This window comes from Rhinoderma darwinii, chromosome 4 (genome assembly GCF_050947455.1).
Source record: "Rhinoderma darwinii isolate aRhiDar2 chromosome 4, aRhiDar2.hap1, whole genome shotgun sequence".
NCBI lineage: Eukaryota > Metazoa > Chordata > Amphibia > Anura > Rhinodermatidae > Rhinoderma > Rhinoderma darwinii.
This window is the reverse complement of record NC_134690.1, coordinates 288,483,588-288,502,267: the sequence shown is the minus strand read 5'-3', so window position 1 is coordinate 288,502,267 and position 18,680 is coordinate 288,483,588. Positions and strand designations below refer to the sequence as shown.

The window sequence follows — 18,680 nt, the reverse complement described above, 5'->3', positions numbered from 1 at the left end:
ATTAGTGATCAAGAAATATTACAATTACAACAATTTGCAAAACAGACTTTTGTTGACAATGTGAGACTCCTATTATACGAATGATGGCCTCAATTTGTGCAGTATTTTTTTTGTGGCAAACGTCTGCATGGAGTTTGAATGTTCTCCCCGAGTTTGCATGGGTTTCCTCCAGGTACTCAGGTTTCCTCCCACACCCCAAAAAACATACCGATACGGAATTTAGATTGTGAGCCTCGATGGGGACAGTAAAAGAGGACCTCTGTACAGCGCTGCGGAATATGTCAGTGCTATATAAATAAATATTCTGTTCTGTACTCGTACCAATCAGGTGCATCTGGTAGATCAACACATCACCAACATATTGTCACTTTGTTCATTTTATTTGTGTAAATGGCCCTTACAGCTGGACATGAGATAACAGTCCGCTGAGACAGCCATATCCGCTTACTCCACTATAAATATGCAGATTCGTGTCAACCTAAGGCTACAATCACACGAGCGTGACAGATTTACGTGTGTAAATCTGTCCGTGTGCGTTGCGTTTTGCATCAGTGTACTTTGCAAGTGGCATGTGTTTTTCACGCACTGGCAAGCACTTTTTGTAAAAATGTAATTGATACGTAAAACATGGACAGCACACGGATGTCGTCTGTGTGCTGCCCGTGGTTTTCACACATCCATTGACTTCAATGGGCAGCTAGTTATGTGAAAACGCACCAATACAGGACATGCTGTGAGTTTCACGCAACGGACGCTCGCTGCGTGAAAACTCACGCATGTGTAAATAGCCCCATTGAAATCAGCACAGCAGATGGTCGAGATTTACGCTCATGTGAATGAGCCCTAACTATCTTGGAAGCAGGGATAGGTGGCACCTCCTGATGCCATATATCCCAGGAGAAAACAAACTTCTGATCACTGTAGACCCAAAAATGTCAGCAGTTGGCAAAATTCCCAGGATCCACCAACCAAAATCGAAATTCTATCTGTTTACCTAAATTTCAGTAATCCCAGTTCATTGTAAAATGTGTGCTAAAATAAACCTAATATGCGGCGCTTTAATGGATAGTTCTGTCATTTACTCCGAGGACTAACAGAAATAGTGCCTTTGCTAACAGATAAAAGCCCAATATATTTTAGTTAATGTATGTGTGTCTATATATATATATATATATATATATATATATATATATATATACATATATATATGACTAGGTAATGTGACACTTACATAGCATATGCAGTGCATTATTTTGCTAATATAAACTATTAAAAAGTGTACGCAGTGAGACTAGTGTTTGTTTACAGGGATCCATATAGCTTGCTTTTTATGAAATCATAAACATGTATGTGCCATATTCTGCGGGGGTATACACACTGTCCCTTTAGTGAATGAATTTGAAACACTGTCTATATTAAAGAGATCGCTTCATGATTGTTATCTACTATACACCATTAAGCCATAACATTAAAACCACCTAGCTATTATTATGTTGGTTCCCCTCGTGTCGTCAAAAAATCTCTGACCACTCGAAGAATGGACTCCACAAGACCTCTGAAGGTGTCCTGTGGTATCTGTTAGGGCATGTTCACATACAGTGAACAAAAACGTCTGAAAATACGGAGCTGTTTTCAGGCGAAAACAGCTCCTGATTTTCAGACTTTTTTTTTAACAACTCGCGTTTTTCGCTGCGTTTTTTACGGCCTTTTTTTAGCTGTTTTTCAATGGAGTCAATGAAAAACGCCTCCAAAACCATCCAAAGAAGTGTCCTGCACTTCTTTGGACGAGCCATCATTTTACGCGCCGTATTTTGACAGCGACGCGTAAAATAAAGGCTCGTGGGAGCAGAACATCGTAATTCCCATTGAAATCAATGGGCAGATGTTTGTAGGCGTATTAAGGGCATTTTTTCAGGCGTAATTCGAGGCGTAAAACGCCCGAATTACGTCTGAAAACACTGCATGTGAACATACCCTTACAAAGACATTAACTGCAGATCGTTAAAAGGGGTATTCTCATCTCGAACATTTATGGCATATGCAGAGGAGTCCCACCTCTGACGCTTGGCTTTTCCGGAAAGGCAGGTTTTCTGAAAATAGCCGAGTGCGTTTTCCAACTCTGTTTACGGAACTCCTATAAAAGTAAATGGGAGTTACGGACACCGCATAACACTGCGAGCTATGCTATTTCAGTAGCTCCTGAGTTCTGGAAACAGTGTAGCATAAGGCTGGGTTCACACAAGCATGTTATGCCTCGCTGCGGGACAACTGTCCCGTACTGTAATCATGTTTTCAGTACGGGACAGTTGTCCGGCAGCGAGGCAGGGACTCCTAGCATCGTGCATAACTATGATGCTAGGAGCCCGGCTCCCTGCAGTGTGTTTGGTCTGGGACCTGCGGCCAAAATACGTTCCGTCCATTACGGACGTAACATGCTCGTGTGAACCCAGCCTTACACGCTCAGCTGTTCCTGGAAAACCTAGCTACTTTGCAATTCAGCGGCCAAAGCCCAGCAGCAGAAGGTCGAATGGGGAGTCAGGGGGCCTAATTCTCGAGATAGCTGTGGATCCCAGAGGTGGGATGCGCATCTATAAGACATTTATATTTGTATGTGCCATTAATGTCCGAGATGGGGTTACTCCTTTAAGTTCTGCAAGTTACAGAGTTGGGCCCCCATGGATCGGACTTGTCTTTCCAGCACATCCCACAAAAGCACAGATGTGGCAGGGCAGATTGTTCAGCTAAAAGAGGCACTTCCATAAGTGAATACTGTCGCCTTGAAGGGGTATACTTAGTGTGCACGAATGCTAAGGCAGGTGGTAAGTGTCAAAGTAACATCCACATGAATTCCAGAAATCAAGGTTTCCCAACAGAACATTGCCCAGAGCTTCACACTGCTTTCCCTGGCTTCCATTCTTCCCATATTGCATCCTGGTGCCATCTCTTTTCCTGGCATGCGGGCACCTAGCAGTTCACATGAAGTAAGAAGAAACGTGATTTATCAGACCAGACCACCTTCTTCTATTGCTGCATGGTCCAGTTCTGATACTGACATGCCTATCGTAGATGCTTTCAGGGGTGGACTGGTGGCAGCATGGACACTCTACCCGGTCTGCAGCTACGCAGTTCCAAATGTAGCAAGCTGCACTGCGCTGTGTGTTCTGACACCTTCCTATGAAAGCCAGCAATAATTTTTTTAGCAATTTGTGCTACAATAACTGTTCTGTGGGATCGGACCAAACGAGCTAGTCTTTTTTCCTCAGGCACATCAATAAACCTTGGGTGCTCATGACCCTGTTGCCGGGTCACCAGTTGTTTTTCCTTTGGCCTCTTTTGCTAGGTACTAACCACTGCATACCGGGAGTACCCCACAAGTCCTGCAGTTTGGCCCTTTCAAAGTCGCTCAGTGGTTTTAATGTTATGGCTGATCTGTGTATGTAACCTTGACTGTCATTGCTAGCTAGTTTTTGTTTGGGGATGAGAATAAACCACATTTATCAAAAGTGGCGTCATTTTAGCAATTGTCTAAATTAAAGCTCTCCTAGTTTTCTAGATATTTTTTGACCGATTTATAACTAATGCCCTATTTGATAAAGCTGTCACAACATACATCACTGCCATTAACTTTCACATTGACTAAAATGACATCACTTTTTCTATGCCAGGCTCTATGTGAAGGTCTAAATTGTGGCCCAAATGGTTAATAAATATACCACAAACCAGATTAGACACAATTTTTTAATAAAATGTACCAAAAAGCGCAAATTTATTGATAAATGTCATTGATAAATATGCTAATCTGCACAGAGAGAGGAATAGTACTACTTGTAAAAAAAAAAGCATGAACCTCCTGAGAATTTCTGTCTGCACATCTATTTATTTTATCTCGTGTTTACTTTCCAGCTGCCTGTACATTTCTTGGAAATATAAGGAAGGATTCCCCCAAATTCACAGTTGGTTGTTGAAATGAGCTGCAAGATTTGTTGCCTGTTTGGATGTCTTGAGACTGAAGAATATTTCACCTAAACCAGTAAGTACATTTTATCATATCTAATCAAAAGCTTGAAATAGGGGAGGCTCGTTGATATTAAAATGCATGTACAGATGGGATGTTATCAGCAATCTTGTTAGGCCTGTAATGCCAGCCACGAGTCTCGCTCTTGCCGGTGGTCCCTGCCGTGGAGTCTCATATCTATTTCGGCGGCCTGCCTCACTCACAGGCCATCGGCCTCTTCTGTTGTCCTCCGCTCGCGGCACTGCCCCTAGTGTACACGTGCGCTGGCCATCTCTAAAAGGGAGAGTGCGTGCAAAATTCAAAAACCACGCAACCAATCACTGTTTCCCCCAGGTCTATTTAAGGCACCCCCACTATCTACCTGATGCCTGAGCAACATTGGAATAATCCAGTTGCATCCTGCGAAGGTTTCTGTGTGCATCTGATTACAGTCCGCTATTGCTATTTATTGTCAGCTTTAAATATATCTATTTTTAAAAAAAATAAAAGGACAAGAATAATGAAAGATAATACTGACATTCTTTAACATTGTCCAAAAAGAAAATAGGGTAGTACAGACACCATAAGTTACTTACCAGAGAGACGCTGCTCTGCTCAATATAAAAAATGAAATCAATAATTAATACATTTATTCACCAAGTGATTAATAATGTTATATCCACGGTGTCTACCCTTCAAAAACACAATAGGAAAAGAAAAGAGGAAAAAAAAAAGGGGAGGAAGAGGGAAAGGAGAGAAGTGGGGGAAAGAATATATAATTTGCATCCATTCCGCCACCTCTCTACCTTCTCTAAATTGCATCCAGGCAACCCAGGTACGAAAAAACTCTTCATTCCTATTATTATCAAAGGCCACCAAGTTCTCCATGTGCATGAAATGGTTTACTTCTATGGCTCATTCATTTAACCCCTTAACGACATGTCACGTACTGGTACATGGAAGCCGTTAAGGGGAAGTATGGAAGTATGGAGCAGGCTCACGGGCTGAACTCGCTCCATACTCAGCGAATAACGGCTGTGTTATACAGCCGATACCTCACTGCAATGGCCATAATCAAAGATGATTCCGCCCGTTTAAAACCTTAAATGCTGCGGTCAATCGCGACCGCAGCATTTAAATTGTTAGAATCAGGGGGGCTCTCCTTTGAACCTGGCATCGTGCCCCCCCGCGATGGTATCGGCCGGTGATGACAGCTGTTATGGCAGCCTGGGTGTCTAATCAAGGCCCCCAGGTCTGCCATCTTTGCACTCCTGACTGTCAGAATAACGATATCGTGCAATATATTAGTATTGCAGTATATCACGCAAGCAATTTTTTTCCCTAAAGCAATGTTAAAAAAATAAAAGTTAACATAACTGAAATCGCCTCGTCCGTAAATGTCCGAACCATCACAATATAGTGTTGCTCAACCCGCTCTGTGAAAGACGTAAAAAAAATATATAAAACATGCAAATTGCTGGTTTTTGGTAAACTTAGCTCTACAAAAAAAAAGGAATAAATAGTGATCAAAAAGTTGCATGTACCCCAAAATGATATCTGTGAAAACTACAGCTCGCCACGCAAAAATTAAGCCCTCAAACCTCTAAATTGATGGAAAAATAAAAAAGTTATGGCTCTCAGAACATGGCGACACAAAACATCTTTTTTTTAGCAAATAGTTTTATTTTTTTAAAAGTGGTAAAACATAAAACGAAAAATATTAATATTTTTTTTCGCCGTAATCGTATGAACCTGTAGAATAAGGTGAATATGTAGTTTTTACCGCCTGATGGACGCTGTAAAAACAAAACACCCCAAAATATGCTGTAATTGCTGTTTTTTTCCCATTTCACCCCACAAATATATATTTTTTAAGATTCCCAGTACATTATGTGGTACAATAAATGGTGCCATGAAAAACTACAACTTGTTCCGCAAAAAATAAAGGCTTCATATGGCTATGTCAACAAAGAAATAGAAAAGTTATGGCTTTTGGAAGGCGGGGAGGAAAAAAGGAAAATGAAAAAACTCAAATTGGCCTGGTCTTTAAGGGGTTAAAGATGGAGCCTGAGTAGATTTCCAATGACGAGGAATAATCATTCTGACTGCCATTAGAAAATGCAGCAGAATCCCTTTCTTTACTGAGGAGAACTAACCCGGTATAACTGATAGGAGACCTATTTGGGGTAGTATCTCTACATTATTGTTTATCAAAGTATTAAATAATGAGAATATCCTCTCCCATATTCTATAAATAGTTGGACATTCCCACCAGAATGTCCATCTGTTGTCAGCCTGTATCCAGTAATCTCTTACCAGCCTGTATCCAGTCTGCTATTACTATATTTGGTCAGCCTGTGTCCAGTCCGCTATTGCTATCTGTGGTCTGCCTGTATCCAGTTATCCATTACCAGCCTGTATCCAGTCTGCTATCTGCTGTCCTCCTCTGTCCAACTACACTCTACCTGCCTGTGTCCAGCTACCCGCTACCCGCTGGTGTCCAGCTTCCCGTTACTTGCCTGTATCCAGCTACCCCCTACTTGCCTGTATCCAGCTACCCGCTACCTGCCTGTATCCAGCTACCCGCTATCTGCCTGTATCCAGCTACCCGCTACCTGCCTGTATCCAGCTACCCGCTGCCTGCCTGTATCCAGCTACCCGCTGCCTGCCTGTATCCAGCTACCTGCCTGTATCCAGCTACCCGCTACCTGCCTGTGTCAAGCTACCTTCTTACCTAACTGTGTCCAGCTACCCACTACTTGCCTGTGTCTAGCTATCCACTACCCACCTGTGACCAGTGATCCGCTGTCAGCTTCCATCATTTAAAGGGGTTTTCCCGTCAGGAACATTTATGACATATCCACAGGATATGCCATAAATGTCAGATAGATGTGATTCCCGACCATGAGGAAGAAAGAGCGTAGCTCGCTGATTCCGTAAGTCCCATAGAGAATGACCGTTACGGAAGCAGAGTAGCATACAAGCTATTCTGTTTCCGTAACTGCCATTCAGCTCTATGGGATTTACGGAAAAGAGCTACGCTGATTTCTTCCTCATGGTCAGGAATCACATGCTTCAGCCGGAACCCAGGGTGGTAGAACGAGGTTTAGGGGGCCCCGTTCTAGAGATAAGTGTGGGATATGTGGATATTTAAAAAATGTCCCGGATAGTAAAACCCCTTTAAGGTACCATGTGCCAGTACCTGTTTTTAGTAAGCCAGCAGTTACTCCGCTGGGACCACCTCAAGAGGTAGCGACATGGTAGCCTCCCCACAGCGAAGACCAGATCCCTTTAAAGGGTGAAGCCAGGGAGGCTACTTAGATAACGTCCTTAGAGGTGGAACTAAGCCAAACCGGTGGATCTACAACCTGCTGGTCATAACATGCCCCATGTGAGTTAAAGCTAAAATAATAATAAAAAATAGAATCAAAGACATATAATGTTAGGCTAGGTTCATACCTTTTTCGAGCATTATATTTGACATGCACAAAACATATAGTATAGTTTTATTCTTGCATTAAGTTGGTTTTTTTTGTAACGCTTTTGTAATTTTCCTTCTGTTTCAAACAGGTAGGGTGGAGATTTTTTGTAATGTATAATTAAAAATTCTAAAATGTAATGATGTATGAAATAAATAAAAAAAGGAGAAAAAAGTTTTATTGAAGAACATATTTGCGTCTTTTCTCTACAGTTGAGGCAACCATATATAGGCCAAATATATGCCAAAAGGACACTCTTTCGGCATATGCTTTACTAAGTTTCTACAATGATAGTGGCTGAATACTTAGTATGCCATGATAAATACCTTTACTTTTGGCAGTTGTATGGAATTTAGCACAAATAATATTAAATCTTTTCGGCTTCTATTTTGCATTGCCACCTCTAGATGTGAGGATTTTTTTTACACATGGTGAATTGGAAACAAGATGTGGGCGGGATATTTAAAAAAAAAGCTTGCCTGTAATTTTTCTTCAATCGCAGTTGTGCACACATAGTATTTTAAATACTATTCTTTTTCCAATGCCGTCTTTCAGTGGAGATGTTTGAGTTTTGTTAAAGGGGTTGTATAGAATTAGATTTTTTTTTTTTTTCCAAAATCAGTGTCAAACCTGTCCATTCACTTCAGTGGAGCTGAGCTGCAATACCAACACAACTCATGGACAGGTGTGGCCCTGTTTCTGGAAGAAAAAGCAGCCATGTTTTTCTAATTCTGTACCACCACTTTAGCCTTGCTAGAAATCTTGGTCACATACTGGGAAACTGTCCAGAATCTGTTAATTTCCAAAAGCTTTTCAGTAAATGTGCCTTCTGTTGGCCCAATTTTAGGCTAGATTCCATGGCTGTAATATCCTCTAAATTGGTGTGATATGATGTCATTTGTAACATATTTGGTATATGTCCAATAAAAAACAAAATAACTAATGTTCGGTATCAGTAAGGATTCCAGTCAGACTACCACCAATTAAACATTTATGGCAGACCCTATCAATATAGCAAAAATCAGTTCATGGAAAACACTTTTTATAGATGTCAAAAACTATGGGGTCTGAATACATTATAATTATCTTTCTTGGATACATACACTGCTCAGTATCACATAGCGTAGTATATGAAAATGCAACACAGAGCAGTCTATGTACACAGGACAGAAGAGTGTGTAACAGGGCATCATAGCGTGTTCACAGAGCTATAAACTTTACCCACAGTACACTACATGGATGAAAGAAAGGAATAAAGGGTCTCAGGTTGCCAGTGGCCCACCACTAATTTAGAGCAAGGCAGAGGCTGTGCTTGCTGAAGACATAGCAAAGGTTTCTATTTAAGGAGCTCTGTCTACAGAGGCACCAGCAGGCCTCAGTTTGGCTATAAAGGGAAGCAGAGACAATGCTTCTCCCTAAGGCCGACTATACACTTGAGATACAACACAATACATTTATCATCTGACAGCTATTTCTCCCGACTTCACCATAACCATGCATGATCAATTCGGCCAAACATTCTTGTTTACTTCAATAGGGAGTAGGGAATAAAAGATCGGGAAAGGTGAATTCCAACATGCCCAATTCTTCTGTCCAAGGCATCCAGGCTGCGCCTATAGACACATATCATCGGCTAAACTCTGAAATCCGCAAACTCGGCTGATTTCTATCTCAAGTGTATGGCTAGCTTTAGCTCAATTTCTCAACACTGCTGACATGTAGGCACTGTATGATTTATATGAAATCCCAAAAATAGGAGCCGCACAGTAAAAAAAGGCTTGTATGGCGGGTGCTAGTCTCAGGGAATTTGACTTTGTCCACTTAAACTTGCACAAAGAACTCCAATGTGTTGAGGCTGCACCCCAAATTCATTCAAAACTGCTTTAATCACCCAGTGTTCATAACTGTGAACACTGGGTGAGAAAAGCAGCTTTGAATTGATTTGTAGTGCAGCCACAACTCATTGGAGTTCTTTTGTGTATAATTTATATCTCATATACAACCCCTTTAAGGGGCATAATACCATAATACACATTTGCGGTACAGTATGTCACATACATAGGGCATTATTGTGGTTATCTCTTAAAATAATGCTTTTTTTCTATATATCTTCACACAGTGGCACTGCTGGTTTTGCACTTGTGAATGAACACACTATGAGATCTATTTTTGGAATTGACTTCTAGTAAATAATTCTTGAAGCTGCATTGGTTTTAAGTAATTCTGGGGCTGGTACACAAATTGTCAGGCTTCTGATGTAGCGAGGTTGAGATTTTGTAAGGGTTGTGGTGAACACATAGTCTGGATGCCTTTGTAAATCTCCCAAAATATTGTTGACAGTCTTATATAAATGATCAATTCTTGTAGTAAGCAAACCCTGATACATAACATCAAAGGGTCCAGTAACAGGAGCTACATCTCTTCTGTAGTTCTATTTAAATATTTTTATACACTTGGGTGACTAGTAAAGTTTATGTTTTTCTTTGTAGTAGAGCCAGTTGTAATTTACAGTTGTATCGGCTGTTACTGCGATGTGACATTGATATGTATAAGACACCATGAGAAGGGCCATTCCTAGCTTTTCTGTTGCCTGAGGTAAAAATTGAAATGGCACCCCCCAGATTTTGATTGACATCCCCCTGTCTGCATCACTACCAGCCTCCTATATTGCCTTGTACTTCCCTAGCGTGCACGGTGCAGCGATGAAGCTGGGCAGAGTACACCTGGTGCATGCCCATGGAGTACAAGGCAGTGGCGCATCCGAGAAAGTTGGAGGATACTGGTAGTGATGTAGAGCTGCCAGGGTGGTGTCAATCATGCAAGGAAAGGTGGGTGGAGTCAGGACGGTGTGAATCTTCAGGATAGCAGCACCGCCCAATGACCATTTAAAGAGTAATTAGCATAAAGCGCATGCCATTTTAAAAGTTCATTTTATAGATTTTGCTGCATCTGACAAAAATATACAGGGGAATGTTTGGAAATATTGTCAGGTTTCCATTGAATAGACAATAAATTGTGACAATTCCTTCTACCCTGCAATTTTGTTATTAGAAATATATCCTATATAATTACAGCACCAGAACTAAGCTCAGTATGTCTATACGGCACCAAAACAAAGCTTACTATATAAATACAGCAGCAGAACAAAGCTCAGTACATAAATACAGCACCAGAACAAAACGCAGTACATTTATACAGAACCAGAACAAACCTTGGTATATAAATACAACACCAGAGCCAAGCTCAGTACCTAAATAAAGCACCAGAATTAAGCTCAGTACATGTATACAGCATTAGAACAAGCACAATACATATATACGCAGCACCAAAACTAAACTCAGTTCATAAATACAACACCAGAACCAAGCTCATTCCGTAAATTCAGCACCAGAACAAAGCTCAGTATATGAATACAACACCAGAACCAAGCTTAGTACATAAATTCAGCACCAGAACCAAGCTCAATACGTATAAATAGTACCAGAACGAAGCGTAGTACATAAATACAGCACCAAAACTAAGCTCAGTTCAGAAATACAGCACCAGAACAAAGCTCAGTACAAATATACAGCACCAGAAATAAGCTCAGTACATAAATACAGCACCAGAACAAAGCTCAGTACCTATATAGAGCACCAGAACAAAGCTCAGTACAAATATACAGCATCAAAGATAAGCTCAGTACATAAATACAGCACCAGAACAAAGCTCAGTAAATATATACAGCTCCAAAACTAAGCTCAGTGTCACAATCTGTGAGTATGTGGACCCACTAGACCGCACATAGCGGAGTAGTAGCTGGCCAAACAATAGTCTATAAAGTCTATGCAAACTCCTAGTACAAGAGTACCTGTAAGAGTCCAGACAGTAGCAGAGGCTTTGGCACGGATGGAACGTGATGTGGTAGATGACGTCAGACGTGGCAGATGTCACCAGATGTGGTATATTACCGCAAGCGTGGTAGATGACCCCAGACGTGGTGTATTACAGCAGGCATGGCAGATGACACCAGACGTGGTGTATTACAGCAGGCGTGGCAGATGACACCAGACGTGGTGTATTACAGCAGGTGTAGCAGATGATACCAGAAGATTCCAACACTGGATAAGACACAGGAACAAACACAGCACGGGATACAGGATACAAGAAGCAGGATACGGGAACACTGGGTACAAGATAACACTAAGGGACCATTTGCTAAGACTAACATGGGAATACACAACAACGCTCAAGGGAGTGAAAGGGCACAGCCCTTTTTATAGTCCAGGATGATCTGGGGATAATTGTTAATATTTTGCAGGACACTTCAGAACAGAGTGGCTGCATGTGCTGGCGTCTCCTGTGAGGGAGATGCTAGCGAGAAGACTGAGGTCTGCATTCAAGGCCGTCTAGGGGTAAGTGAATGCTGCGGTCTGCGACCATTGCCATTACACTCGCTATATAAATACAGCACCAGAATCAAACTCGCTACATATATACAGCACCAAAACTAAACTTAGTACATAAATACAACATCAGAACAAAGCTCAGTACATATATACAGCACCAGAACTAAGCTCAGTACGTATAAATAGTACCAAAACTAAGCGTAGTACATAAATACAGCACCAAAACTAAGCTCTGTTCAGAAATACAGCACCAGAACCAAGCTCCGTACATAAATACAGCACCAGAACGAAGCTCAGTACATTTATACAGTACCAGAACCAAGCTTAGTATATAAATACAACACCAGAGCCACGCTCAGTACATAAATACAGCACCAGAACAAAGCGCAGTACATGTATACAACAGCACTAGAACAAGCACAATACATATACACACAGCACCAAAACTAAGCTCAGTTCATAAATACAACACCAGAACCGAGCACAGTCCATAAATTCAGCACCAGAACAAAGCTCAGTATATGAATACAATACCAGAACCAAGCTTCGTATATAAATTCAGCACCAGAACCAAGCTCAGTACGTATAAATAGTACCAGAACTAAGCGTAGTACATAAATACAGCACCAAAACTAAGCTCAGTTCAGAAATACAGCACCAGAACCAAGCTCCGTACATAAATACAGCACCAGTACAAAGCTCAGCACAAATACATTTCAGTAGAGAGATCATTTGCAAAGTCAGGTTAGTAGCTTCCAGTATGATCTGAACAATTAGTAAGGATATGCTGGGAGTTGCTTTCCCCCAAAACAATTGTACTACCCATCATCTGTACAGAACATACAGTAAATACAGTAATAATAAGTCAGAGGGAGAATAAACTTTTATATTCAGTGACTCACAGGTCATTAGAGTCAGTTCTCTTTCCTTTTCTTCTCCATCCGGTCCAGACCTATGATGACTTCTCCCGGCCACGACTCCTCTCTGCAGAGTTTTTCGCTCAGATGTCTTCACTTATTCAACATATCCTCACCCCCTATACTAACACAAAGTTCTCATGGTGCCACACACTGCTCCCCTGAATATAAAAGCACCCTATACTGAGTCCCTGAATTTGGTACCACACACTGTTCCCCTGAATATAGTATTCTACACACTGTGATTTGGAGTGCAGGGAGGACACACAGTGTGTAGCATACTTTTTTGATGCATTTTTTTTGGCCGCCTTGCTTCTACACGAGAAACAAAAACTTTTTCCCCTTCGGAGTCATGCGACCAAAAACTGCATTGCAAAACCATAATTTGTGGCAAAATCATGCAAATTTATACTGTGTAGTAATTGGCCGTGCTGCAAAAACGGATTTCATTGCGGAAAATCTGCAGCGTATTACAAGAGCAGCACTCTGATGAGAATTGAACAAATATCTTCCACACGCTGCAGAAAAAATCTGTGGAGAAACCTATTATAAATTGACCTGCGGCATGGTTTTTTAATGTCAATTTATGCTGCGGAACAGTGGCTCTTCTGTTGCAATTTTTGCAGCAGAAAATCTGCGATTCTGAAATGGCCATTCAGGAAAAAAAGCCTTTTTGGGTTATAAAATAATAAAAAGGTGTTAAGGATCTGCCAGGCACTGCTTTTGTATCCACGCCCATAGGTAATCAGTCTGCACCTGCTTCTATGTCTGTGAGACTGACTCCATGTTCCACCACTCAGGATGGCAGGCTTAGGAGTGGGAGAGCCTATCACAGCCTGGCCAGACGGAGCTAGCTCCCGCCCTCTGTCTATTTATACCTGCCTTTCCTGTTCCTGCTTGCTTGTGATTCTTCTCTGTTGGTTTCCTGGCCCTGCTGCAGCTTCTTGAACTACTTGTCCCTGCTTCGTATTGACCCTGGCTTACTGACTACTCTTCTGCTCTGCGTTTGATACCTCGTACACTCCTGGTTTGACTCGGCTTGTTCACTACTCTCCTGCTCTGCGTTTGGCACCTCGTACTTTCCTGGTTTGACTCGGCTCGTTTACTACTCTTGTTGCTCACGGTTTTGCCGTGGGCAACTGCCCCGTTTCCCTTTGTTCTGTGTTTCCTTGTCTGGTTGTCTGTCGTGCACTTACTGAGTGTAGGGACCGTCGCCCAGTTGTACCCCGTCGCCTAGGGCGGGTCGTTGCAAGTAGGCAGGGACTGAGTGGCGGGTAGATTAGGGCTCACTTGTCTGTTCCCTATCCCTGTCATTACAAAAGGTTCATACTTACCCCCGGCTGTTGTCATAGCGGCGTGATCCTCTGCTCTGAGTGCAGCTCGGCCTCCTGGTATGACATTTCTTCCCATGTGACTGCATCAGCCAATCAAAGGTTGCCGCAGTCACATGGGCTGCAGCGTCATCCCAGGAGGCTGGGCTGTAGTCAAAGCAGAGGGATGCGTCGCCGTGACAACACCCAAGTGGTAAGTATAATTTTTTTTCCTGCAGTATTTCTGCAGTGGAGATTACACCTGAAAAACTGCACCACAATCTGGTACGTTTTTTTTGGGCGGAATTCCGTGCAGTTTCCAGGACGGATGCGCTGCGTACTTTTACGCCTTGTCTGTCCTTACCACCACTCTATAAGCATGTTGGCTCACAAATCAATCATCTGCCAACAAATTAAAAATCAGTCTTGAACTGTAGGCCAACTTTTTCTGGTTTGTGCTAAACACTTACCCCCTGTGAGTGCAGCATGTCCCGACTTCTGAGCTGTATCATATTACAGCAGAAGGAGGAGAAGTTCGTGTGAAGAGTAGGAAAGGAGGCTGGAGGGGGAGCTTTTAAAGTAGTACAGAAAGTTTTATTAAGGCAGCAGCACAGAATACAGCTGCTAATACGTGGAAGGAGAGTCTGCAGTGCCGCCCCCTTCAGAAATGCTGTACCCTGCCGCCTAAGGCCAAAGGCTCATCTCGCCTCATGGCCGGTGCGGCCCTGGCCATGAGCCATGTATAATGGTGTTATGATATGGAACACAGTAAGCATTCCCAGGTGGAAGTGTCATCTTCTAAGATAGAAATATAACCGCTTGTATAGAACAAATGTGCTGCACAAAGAAATAAGACATTTTTTTTTATAAAACTTTGATTGTCTTTTTGGTTTTGCTTTTTCTGTGCCAAGAAGACTTGACTTGCTGGAAGTCTTACCTGATTCTATGTGTTGCCTGGATTAATGTCAAGAAATTCCTTGTTAAACCACTTAGCGTATGTTCTAGTTCGGTTTTTGCCTTATGCGGGATTCTTTGCTGCAATTGGGAATGAAGCCTATCTCATGTTCGGGGGATGGTTTGGGTGGGATGTGTTTATTTCAGCTTTTCATGCCTTTTTAGATTATTCAACTGTAGTTCTTTGGACCAGTAATTTAACCTCTGGGACTACTGGAATTTGTAGTTATTATTACAGACCCTGCTTTCCAATACTTTCTATGTATATGCCCCTCACCGGCACGTGCTACTGCCTTTATTTAACTGTTGGAGATGTTGCAACACTTTAAGATCATCTCCTGGATTGTGAGAGGTCTTGATAAATTTAAAGGTCTCTTGTCTTTAATTTCCACTCCACTTATAGTCCACAAATAGTAATATTTACTAGGCACTAAACTACGTCCACTTAAGCGACCCCGGGTTGGATGTGTTTACCATGCCTCTTTTTCCAGCTATTCGTGTGGGGTCTCTTTGCTGGTCCACAAATTCCTGCAATTTGTGGTTACTTCTGTAAATACGGATCCTAGGGGGAGATTCATTGTAATGTTATGTCAAATTTATTTTACCTCATTTGTTATAGTCAACGTCTATAATCCTACTCCAGCATCTCCTCAATTGCTTAATGACATAATGGTACTGGTGACGGACCTGGGCCCTGTGCCACTTTTGTTTCTTGGGATTTACATTTTTTGCTTTGCTCTGAATTCGATAGATTGGGAGGGGTTGCGGGTACTAATTATCCTCTGGCCAACTGGGCTGCAACATATTAATTGCCGGAGATCTTGCGAACTCACCATCGTGTCTCCCTGGCATACTCGTGTTATTTACCTGCCTACAGGTCATTTTCCAGAATTGATCTAGCGTTTGGAAATGCAGCCTCTTTAAAGTTTATAGTTGATGCCAGTTACCTCCCTCGAGGCATCTCTGATCACTCTCCCCTAATGGTCACTTTAGGATTTCCTGAGATGGCAAAACGTAAGAATTGGAGGTTAAGTCCTCTGTGGCTATCTTTTACAGATGTTGCGACCTCCTAGGAAATTTAAATACCAGGTTTTTGGAATTTCAATATTGGGTCGGCAGAATGTGGAATGGTATGAGGTGCTTTTAAGGCCAACATTAGAAGGGTTGTTATACATGCCATCTGCTCTCATAGGCACGGATTAGCTGCGCAACGTGCTAGTCTTGAGGCTGACTTGGTGGTGACGGAGGAGGAATATCTTAGAACTAGGGAACCGTCAGCCTCCTCTCCTTTCGCTGCAAAACAATGTGAGTATACTCTACTGTTAACTTAACTCACTACAAAGAAAAGCTCATATTCCCAGCAGAGGATTTTTGATCAGGGGGATAAAAATGGTCTTCTATTAGCATACCTAGCTAAAACTGATATGACTCCAAACCCCATTATGGAAATAACCTCCTGCTCAGGGGTTGCTGTCAGTGACCCTCTAATTATTAATCAAATATTTGCTAAATTTTATTCAGATTTATACTATTTTAGGGTGACATACACGCTATCCACTCCTGGAAACATACTATAAAATTCCCCACCTTGTATAGTGAGGATGAAAACGCTTTAGAAGCTGATTTCACTATTGAAGAAATTACAGAAGCTATTAGTTCCCATTTGGGCTTGCTGGATTAAGTGGCTTGTGAACAAGTGGAGTTATTAAACCGGATTGACTTGCTGTGTTCCTGTGTGTGATAAAGTAATTGAGTGCTTGCAAATAGAAGCTAGCAAAACTGACACAATTAAAAAAAACTTTTTTTTCTTCTCAGCTTCTCTGCTGTGCAGCTAACTAGGGGGAGGGGTTAATTGCTCTCAGGTGATATAAATTAGCCAGCAGGGCTCACTTTGAGCTTGCTCCCATTTGGGCTTGCTGGATTAAGTGGTTTGTGACCGGAGTTGAAAAGATGATGATATGCGAGGGTGTCGGTCTCAGAAACAGCAGCCCTAGTGGATGCTGATCTCCCTAACAGCTGGGAGAACTTCCCAGCTAGTAGTCGGCGGGATGGTAATGCAGGTAAGGCAAGACAATTAGTAGTTGTAGGGGATTCTATAATCAGGAAGACGGATAGAATAATTTGTCGCCAAGACAGTCTCAACCAATAGGTTTGCTGTCTCCCTGGTGCCAGGGTTCGGCATGTGGTGGAATGGGTGGATAAATTACTGGGAAGGCCTGGTGATAATCCAGCTGTTGTGGTCCATGTGGGTACCAACGATAGAATACATGGTAGGTGGAGGAGCCTTAGGAATAATTTTAAAGAACTAGGCTACAAGCTGAAGCGAAGGACCTCCAAGGTTGTATTTTCAGGAATACTGCCTGTGCCATGCGCATCACTGGAAAGACAGCGGGAGCTCAGTGAGTTAAATGCATGGCTTAAGTCTTGGTGTAGAGGAGAAGGCTTTGGGATCCTAGAGCACTGGGCTGAATTTTCATTGGGGTACAAACTGTATTCTGCAGATGATTTGTGTAATGGCGGGGTAGGGAGACAGACAGGTGAGCCCTAATCTACCCGCCACTCAGTCCCTGCCTACCTGCAACGACCCGTCCTAGGCGACGGGGTACAACTGGGCAACGGTCCCTACGCTCAGTAAGTGCACGACAGACAAACAGACAAGGGTACACAGAAGCTAGGGAAACGGGGCAGCTGCCCACGGAGACACCGTGAGCAACGAGAGTAGTGAACGAGCCGAGTCAAACCAGGAGTGCACGAGGTACAAAACGCTGAGCAGGAGAGTGGTCAGTAAGCCAAGGTCAATAACAAGCAAAGGGTCAGTAGTTCAAGCAGCAGCAGCAGAGCCAGGAAACAAGCAGAGCAGAATCACAGGCAAAGGAGGAACAGGAAAGGCAGGTATAAATAGACAGTGGGCGGGAGCTAGCTCCGTCTGGTCAGGCTGTGATAGGCTCTCCCACTCCTAAGCCTGCCATCCTGAGTGGTGGAAGATGGAGTCAGTCTCACAGACATAGGAGCAGGTGCAGACTGATTACCCACGGGCGTCGACACAGAAGCTGTGTCTGGCAGATCCTTTACAATTTGCACCTAAATGGAAGGGGGTCCACTGTGCTGGTGGAGAGAATTCTAGCTGGGGTGGCGGAGTATTTAAACTAGGGCTGAGGAGGGAGGTCAGTGTAGAAAATAAAGGAGTAGTTAGGTTAGTGAGGGGTCAGACTATATTAGTGGGGGGAGAAATAGACTGTGGCGAGAGTACTAGACAATGGGATAAGGAGATCCTTTTGTTACAAAACAGCAATGAAAATAAAAATGCCCAAATAATGTCAAATAATCACATTTCTGATACCAAACGTGGCAATTTCAAATGCAAATTAAAGTGTATGTTCACAAATGCCAGAAGTCTAGCAAGCAAAATGGGGGAGCTAGAGGCCTTGGTAATGGAGGAACATATAGATATAGTTGGTGTTGCTGAAACATGGCTAGACTCTTCACATGACTGGACTGTAAATCTACAGTGTATGTCTGTTGTGGTGTATGTCTGTTGTATGTAAGAAGTGATATGAAGGCAAGTGTGAAAGAGACAATAGTCGATGAATATTGTGAGGAGGTTGAAACCTTGTGGGTGGAATTACAAAGGGAGGTAA

The 18,680-nt window shown here is 42.5% G+C and overlaps 1 protein-coding gene across 2 annotated transcripts in view; it reads left to right on the top strand.

The window, feature by feature from the left end:
* The window catches only part of HIVEP2 (HIVEP zinc finger 2), a 407,742-nt gene that overhangs the window by 134,871 nt on the left and 254,191 nt on the right, over positions 1-18,680 (top strand). For both annotated transcript variants that reach the window (XM_075862585.1, XM_075862584.1), the window contains exon 2: positions 3,904-4,030. The gene's annotated coding sequence lies outside the window, so the exon portion shown is untranslated. The remainder of the gene's footprint in view (positions 1-3,903; positions 4,031-18,680) is intronic.